Source organism: Dasypus novemcinctus, chromosome 2, assembly GCF_030445035.2.
Source record: "Dasypus novemcinctus isolate mDasNov1 chromosome 2, mDasNov1.1.hap2, whole genome shotgun sequence".
Taxonomy (NCBI): Eukaryota; Metazoa; Chordata; class Mammalia; order Cingulata; family Dasypodidae; genus Dasypus; species Dasypus novemcinctus.
In genome coordinates, this window is record NC_080674.1 from 158503666 (window position 1) to 158512151 (window position 8486).

At 43.4% G+C, this 8486-nt stretch overlaps 1 pseudogene; it reads left to right on the forward strand.

The window, feature by feature from the left end:
- Positions 1-3113: 3113 nt before the first annotated feature.
- LOC111764686 (small nucleolar RNA SNORA31) lies at positions 3114-3247 on the forward strand (annotated as a pseudogene).
- Positions 3248-8486: the final 5239 nt, after the last annotated feature.

Below are 8486 nucleotides of genomic sequence, written 5' to 3' on the forward strand. Positions count from 1 at the left end.
AGCGGCACTGGGAATCTGTGTTTCTTTTTCTTGCGTCATCTATGTGTCAGCTCTCCGTGTGTGCGGCGCCCATCTTGGGCAGGCTGCACTTTCTTTCGTGCAGAGCGGCTCTCCTTACGGGGCGCACGCCTTGCGCGTGGGGCTCTCCTAGGCCGGGGGGTGGGGCACCCCTGCGAGGCAGGGCACTCCTAGTGCGCATCAGCGCTGCACATGGGCCAGCTCCACACGTCAGGAGGCCCTGGGTTTGAAACTTGGACCTCCCATGAGGTAGTCCTATCCGTTGGGCCAAATAATGCCATTTAATGAAAGAAGATCTCCCTACCCTTAAAGCAATGTATGTGTGTAGGTTTGTGTGTGTATGTAGGAGAGGGGACAGGAAGTACACAATGTGCTTTGAAATCACATTGCCCCGCCCTGCTCCTGTGCCTGTCTGCAAATCTGGCAAATATTTGTGGAGGAGTGAGATGGGCTCTAACTTCAGGACTGTGACAGCTGGGTTTGAGTCCTGATCTGGATTCTACAGGCAAAGCTTGCTTTGTCTCTCCAGGGTGTGACAATCACCTGCCTCTGTTTCCCCTTCTTTCTTTCATCTTTAACCTGAGGGGTTTGGTTTCAGGATCTTGAGGGGGCAGAGCTCTGCATCTCTTGGGAAAGTGTCTCTGATCTATTTTCGCTTGATTTCCACAAGAATTATCATCTGACTGACTCAAGATTTGCTTATTTCTTTTGTTTGATCAGCTCTGGTTTCATAACCCAAGCTCTAAAGCCAATTTTAGCCCTTTGTGGATTATGGGAGTGTCAAAATGAAGGTACTGGAGCATTTGTCACGGTTTCTGCCCAGGATGCTTGTCCCTCCCCGCTCCGCACGGCCCCACCCCGGTGCTCCCTTCCATTCTGGCACAGGCACAACCCCTCCCCCTCCCTAGATGACACGCTAAGCGGAGTCTGGTTTCCACATTAGCTGAGAGACGATGCCCTGAAGTCAGAAATCCTTGGCACATGAGTCACTTTGTGTCTTTGTGCCTCATTTCCCCCAGTTATAAACAGGCGGGGTCTCCCAGCATTCACGGGCCCCTCACAGAAGGGGTTTGGTGCAGACCATGTTCCCTCACCCAGTGGCAAGTCTCTGCTTTGGGCTCTGCCAAATATGATGGCCCAAGAGGCCGCCCTAGCAAACAACCAACACATCTTTCCGATTCCCTGCTTCCAGTCTCGGCCCCCTGCAGACCCCTGCCATCACAGCCAAAGTGAACTTCCTAAAACCCAGAAGGCAACCTTTGCTAAAAAGTCTGCAGTGGCCCCCTATTATCTTCAGGATAAGGTCGGCAGCAGGTGAGTAAGCCAAGAAGCAGAGTTAAAGCTCCGGTTGAGAACTAGTGACACACACAAGTGCACACTCGATTATAGTGGATATACCCCATCTTTTATCTTTCGCTCACTCATGTATTCGGACCTATAAGGGGCAAGGCAGGGTGCTGGGTATAGAGAGAGAGGGATAAAATTTGGGCCCTGTGTTTAGGAAGCCTATATGCTTTTAGAAGAGGTAAAGTACAAACACACCCCAAAAAAACCTTAACAAAAAAAAATACTGACGGTGCCCTTAAAATCATTGATCTTCTATGAACTAGAACAAACGTACATCACTATTACAAGGTGGTAAGGATATAGTGATGCATAGGAAAAATACAGTTAATGTAACTTATGGACTATAGTTAACAGCAATATTGTAATATTCTCGCATCAATGTTAGAGAAGGTACTATATCAACACTAAGGGTTAATAATAGGGAAGTATGGAATTTTTTCTTCCGACCTAAGAAAAACATTCAAAGGTTTCCTGGGGCAATGACTACACAACTCTGTGATGAAAGCGAGAGCCACCGAGTGTACACTTTGGATAGAGGATACAAGGCATGGGACTGTATGACACAGGAACCATGTGGTGGAAGATGGACTGTGGTTAACAGTACAAACAGGAGAGTGTTCTCTCATGAACTGTAACAAATGTATAATCCTAATACATAGTGTTAATAATAAGAAGTGCATGGAAAAAAACATACCCAAGTGTACGCTAGGGACCTTCGTTAGTGGTAATAGTCTGATCTTGTTCTTTCATAATCTGTAACAAATGTTCCACAACAATGGAAGGGGTTGGTGGAGGAGTGATGTATGGGAATTATGCATAACAATTTTATAAGCTCGTAACTTCCCTAATTAAAAAAAAAAAAAGGAAAAAATGTAACAAAAAAATTAAAATAATCATTGACTTTGCCCAACCGCCTCATTTTACAGTTGTGAAAAGTGAGTTCACAGAATTGGCTAATTATAAAGGAAAACTTGTCTCCTAACTGGTCTCCCTGCTTTCACTCTTCCTCCACAGCCATAAGCCTTTTTCCACTAGCCAGAGTCATCTCTCTGAAGGGCATGCAACCTTGTCACTGGGGTGACAAGCCTTCCTGTGGCCCCCACTGCCCTTAGACTAGAAGCCAGACTTCTTCCCAGGCCTTCAAGGCCGGGCGTGGTGGGGCCCTGCACCCTGGGTTGGTCCCCTGGCCCCCTTTGCTGCAGCTCCGCTGGCCTCCGCTCTGCTCCGTGAACACACTAAGCCGTCAGCCTTGCTTCCCTCCGGTGGGAACGCCTCCTCCCAGCATTCAGGCTTCTGCATGTCATTCATTCTCAACTCAAATGGCAGCTGCTCAGGGCAGCCCTCCCTGACTCGCGTCGCATGGAGATGCACAACCTTAGTCTCTCTCTTTCCCAGCCCTGATTGGGTGCTTTCACAGCACATACCACCATCTGCATGCCTGGCTTTATTTCTTCATTTTTGTGTTGTCTGTGTCTACTCACTGGAGGAGGGCAGGGATTTGCTTATATCCCCAGTGTCTAGAATACAATTGGCCCATTGTTGGTACACAAGAAATATTTGCTGAATGACTGGACAAATAAATGAATACATAGTGAAGGACATTTGAAAATGCAGGATAAAATCGCTCATACTTCCTCCCTTCAGATATCACTGCAATTAGAATTTTGGAGTACTTCTTTCTTTCAGGTCTTGTATTTAGGTGTATATTTATGATATATAGTATATATTTGATAAAGCAGAGATTATGAATGCATCTCTGACAAACCTGGAGCAGTTAATGTCTGCTGCTAAGGTGTCCACTACAGATGTCAAGAAAGAGAAGGTTCTTGCGCTTTCTGTCTGCCTGGTTGTGGCAGCCAAGACTGAATGGGTGAATACAGGAAATTCTAAAAAATGGGGAAGGAGAAATGATCTTTGCAACTCAGAAATAAACTTAAAATCAGCAAAAAAAAAAAAAAATTTGAGATTATGCTGAATTATGGTTTAAATCCTGCTTGTTTTTCATTGAACATTATATTTCCATGTTACATAAGTCTTTTAAAATGCTATTTTACATGCTGCATAATATTTCATATAGCTATATCAAAATAGATTTACATGTTCCCCGATTTTTGGACACTAATAACTGATTTTATTTTCAAATTTACCTGTTCTCTGTACAAGCCATTTCAATAGGACTTGGCCTTTAAGCTATTTGTGCTGTTATTAGCTGTGAGTAGTAGAAAAAAGACTTGTCTTTCCAGGAAATGTGAACACACCCATCCCTATTTCTATATGTTTCCTGTGGCCTCCATCAGTGGGGACTGACTTAGTTGATGATACAGTTTTTAAGTCAAAGATTTGTGGTTAGTAAGGGGTTGTGTTTCAAAAATTCCTGGTTGAAAGATAGAGCTATACAATGTTTATGAGTGAATGGGGAAAAGGAGGCAGGTCCTGTCACATCAGATGCATGCTCTTCACCCAGAGGCAGGGACAGAAGAAGAAAGAGTTTCTGAGTACTCATGGACTCCTTAAATCTTAGTGAACTGCAAGGAATATTAGTGATAACTAAATCCCTCTCTTTAAGGACATGGAAACTGAGCTTCAGAGAGGGCATTATCTCACCCAGGATCACACAGCAAATGATGATGGAGCAGGCACAAAGAACACAGCCCTTCTGCCCTCATGGAAATTGTCAGGGCAATTTCCATGCAAAGCAGATGAGATCCTCCTGCATAATGAATTTCGGATTAGGGGTGACCAAGTTAAAAGACAGATGTTTGAATTTTGTTTTAGAGCAATCCATTTAGGCAACTTCCTTTTTGACTGTCCAATTACTAAGCTCACTCAGTTGGGTTACCCTAACTTCTTTGAAGCTGCATCTTTATCAGTAAAAATTGTGGGCAAACCCCTAATATATGTATATTTATTTTGCCCAGAATATACATGAACCAATATAATAGTATAAACACTTAAAAAACATTTTACAAGAATGAAATAAAATCAATACAAATAGTCTTTCTATTATTTTCTTCCTTTACTCTGTAAATCATCTTTGCAACTCCTGGGGCGCCAGCAACCTTTTGTGGAAACCACTGCCCAAGATATTATCTCTCACATGAAGGGTCATGGTTCATTATTGGCCGGGAAATCAGCTCGGCGGGTTGCAGCCAATATTTTAAATAAGATATAATATAACATAGAAAAAATAGAGGGGATTGTAGACAGTAAGGGTAGGTATCTTTTAGTGGAGCTTTCATTCCGTTATTTGTGGGGATGAGTGTGGTGCATTAGGCAGTGATGTAAAATGTAAATCCATCCAAATCAGCAGTTTGCTGTTTACATGAACCCTCCTCACATGACCTCCGTAATCTCTAACCCTCAAAATGACTGGCTGTCACCAACAGGTCCAGCCTTTATTGATCTAAAGCAAAACAATAATCTGACCATTCTCCTGTTCAAAAACCCTCAGGGGCTCCCTCTGCCTGCAGGATGGAGTTCAGACACCTCAAGCTTGGGTTTGAGACCCCAAAATGGATCCTAACCTAATTTCCTAGTCCAACCCTCTCCCCACTTCCCTTCACAGGCCCTGAGCTTTAGCCAAAATGGCTAAATATCCATTTTGATCTGGATATCCCTGTCCCCAATCAGGACCATGGGAATTCCCACGTCTTATCTCTTCTCCACATTCTTAAATCTAACCCCTCCTTTCAGCTTCCCTCTGCAGTGTTGTCTGCTTTCTGCACTCTCCAGGATTTTCCGTCCCTTGAATTAACTCCCTGTACTCAAGAAAATCATTATTTCTGTAACCTATAGCTAAGCGAACATGGTCTGATCACAAACTAAAAAAGAGGCCCAGAAGCACACTCTTTGGCTCCCCAAATCCTCTCCCAGGCAACCACACCGCCACCACCACCACTTACCACCTGACAGATACACCCATGCCCCATTTCCATACTGAAATATCAGATCAGATCTAGCTCTGGGATATAAACAGATATAATCAGTCAAGAATCATAAAGGATAACTGGAAGATCTCTTGGAGGATAATTTCTCCAACTCTGCCGTTTCACTGATGATAACGATAACACTAGCTAAAATGTATGTACTAGGCTTTGAACTAAAATTTTTGCAACCATTATCTTATTTGACCCATACAACAGTCTATGGTGTGGATATTATTATGCCCATTATGCAGGCACCCAGACTGGGTCATCCAGAAGTTTGAGTAACTTGTCAAGTTTGTATAGCTTGGTGAAGTCACGATTTGGGCAGCCTGACCCTGCAGGTTGCCAGTGGATCATCAATGAAATCTGCTGCTCAAGTAACTAGAGAAGGGGGTAACTAAGGAGAATCTAAGGCCACATTAGGAATACTGGCTGCCAACTGAGTTAGTTAGCATACTCTCCCTTCCTTTATTCCCCCTTGCCTACTCTTGCCTGCCAGCTTTCCATATTCCACCTCTCTCTTCCACCTCCCTTCCTCCTTGAATCCCTCCTTCCCTCTTCAGTATTAGCTCAGAGCTGGAAGGGATAAGAGAGATGAACTATTCCAACCTCTTCACTTTGAAGATGAGGAAATGGAGGTCCAGACAGGGGAAGGGCGTTGTATCAGGTCACTAAACCACTAGCTCAGGCAGATCTGAGGTGAGAACCACTTCCTCTTCCTTCTTCTCCACAGTCTCTCCACTGCCCCAGCTTTGAAGAGCTCTGTAAACAGTCAACACTTAGCAGAGTCTGTCTTTGGCTCTTTTCCCTTGGGTGCTAAGGAGTCATCTTATTCGACATAGAGAATTGCAAGACCGTAGCCTTCAATAAATGCCAACCCACATTGACAGAGTCAGCTGTGAGTGAAGCACTGTAAGAAGGCAGGGGATAAAGCAGTACGTACAACTAAACACGCCTTCCTTTTCCAATCCCCACCCTACATTATGCAACCCACATTATGCACCACTATCCACCACAAATCCCTCTCCTTCCTCGCTTTACTACATTGACTTGTGTGATCTTTTGATTGTCCCACTCTCCTGCTAGACTATAAGCTTCCTGAGAGCAGAAGACCTTTATCTTCCTTAGTTTTCTCTGCAGTCTATACCCTATTGCACAAATCAGTGCCTGGCACATAGTAGATGCTCAATAAATATTTGTTGGATGAATGAATAAAAACATACTCCTCTCACCCTTCAGGAATGTACACACAAAAGTATAATAAGACAGTACAATAACAGCTATAATATAGAAAAGCACAAAGTCATGTAGAACACAGATAACCATTAATCATAAGAGCTACATCACCAGGCATCTCCATGTGCCAGATACGGTTCTAGGCACAGAATGAATTGTCTAATTTAATCCTTGCCATGATTAAATGTCAACAAGCATTTACTACTGCCTGCCATGTCACTCTCCTTGGGTCTAGAGATCCAAAAATATATAAGTGGAGATCGTGGCTGGAATAATTCATATTGTTTAATAGTGAAATGTATATGTACACACACACATATCTGGTAGGCTGTCTTAGTCCATTTCTGCCATGTTTATATTGCCTATAATAGTTACTCCCCAGCTAGGTGATTCAGGGTGATTCTAACCAGGAAAACAGAAACCATTCTAGGTCTTTCAAAATAATGAAACTTAACATAGGTACAATTATTATTAACACTTTGCTGATGAAGGATGAAGCATAGCCACTAAGTAACTTGCCCCACATCATACAGCTAGCAAACTGCATGCCCAGAGCATAACTTCACTCATTGTGGATCCAAAGGCTTCAGTCTTAACTAGCATCCCACCCTGCCTCTCAATGAAAGAAATCTTAGTATTTTTAAATCAACAGGAGGAAGAATCTGAGACAGGAAAATTTAGGCTTAGCCATGAAGTGGGGTAAAGAGAAAAGAGAAGGGAATTGCAAATAGAGAAAACAGGACTGCAAAGATCCAGGTTTGGAAGGACGTGGCTGAGCAGGTAGTATACATGGAGGGCTGATAAGTGAGATGAGGCTGGAAGAGCAAATTGGGGCCAGATTAGGTGATGACTAATTTTATATGATAAGAAAATGGGCTTGATTCTGTAGACATGGTCAGTTTCTGGATATTTTCGGGAGAGATCATTTAATCTTACTTTCTCATTTTACCAATGAGGAAACTGAGACCCAGAGAAGAGAAGTGACTTGCCTACGGCCACACAAGAGGTTAGTGGAGGAGCTGAGGCTACAGCCCATGTCTCTCAATCCCAGTCCACCGGTAAACTGTTAAACTCTGCTAAACTCTGCCTGTATAAGCATATAAAAAATTGAAATATTTGAAAAAGATGCATCTTTCCATGTTTTCCCATGTCTTTCCTCCAGTCTTCACCCACTGTCTTGTTTAGGGAATTATACTTTGCCCCAAGTTTCAACTAAGTAATATCTTCCTATCTAAAATAACTTACAGTAGTTAAAAATCAGAATGACTCTCTAGAAATTACTAATGGTACAGTTTCCCTCTATGATTCCGTAGAATGTGGCACAATGGCTCACTGGTACACTTCTAGACTAAAAGGGCCTGCATTTCTTATGTCTGAGTCTTACAGATACTTAGACATAAACTAAACTGCCACTCTGGCAAATATTTACTGGCACCTTGCTATATGCCAGGTACTGTGCTAGGGCCTGGACATCCAAAGCTATATAAGCTCAGTTCCCAAGAAGAAAAGGCTCTCACTGTTTAATAGGAAAATGTGCACACACACACATACACACTTTTCTGGGATATTGTCTTTGCAGTTACTGTCCTGCTTGTGGCTCCTCAGAATAGTTCTTCCTCGGCCGGGTGATTCAGTCGGGAAATGGAAACCACTCTAGGTCTTTCAACATAAGAAATTTAACGTAAGCTTTTTGATGTGCAGGTGATAGAAGAGCTGAGAAGCCAAGCAGGGGATAGTGAGGCACCACAGGGGCTGTACTGCCCCTGGGCCTGGAATGACACAGGAGAAGGTGGCATTAGCACAGCCCAGAAGCCAGGGACCTTTTGGCAGGAGTTGGAGCCATGAGTTGATGAAGGCACTACTGGAGATGCCACTGATGGCAGAGAAAGATGGCGGGAAATACTCTGGTTCTGTCTTCCTCTCTGCCATTCTTCTACTACCATCCCCCATTACTCAAAC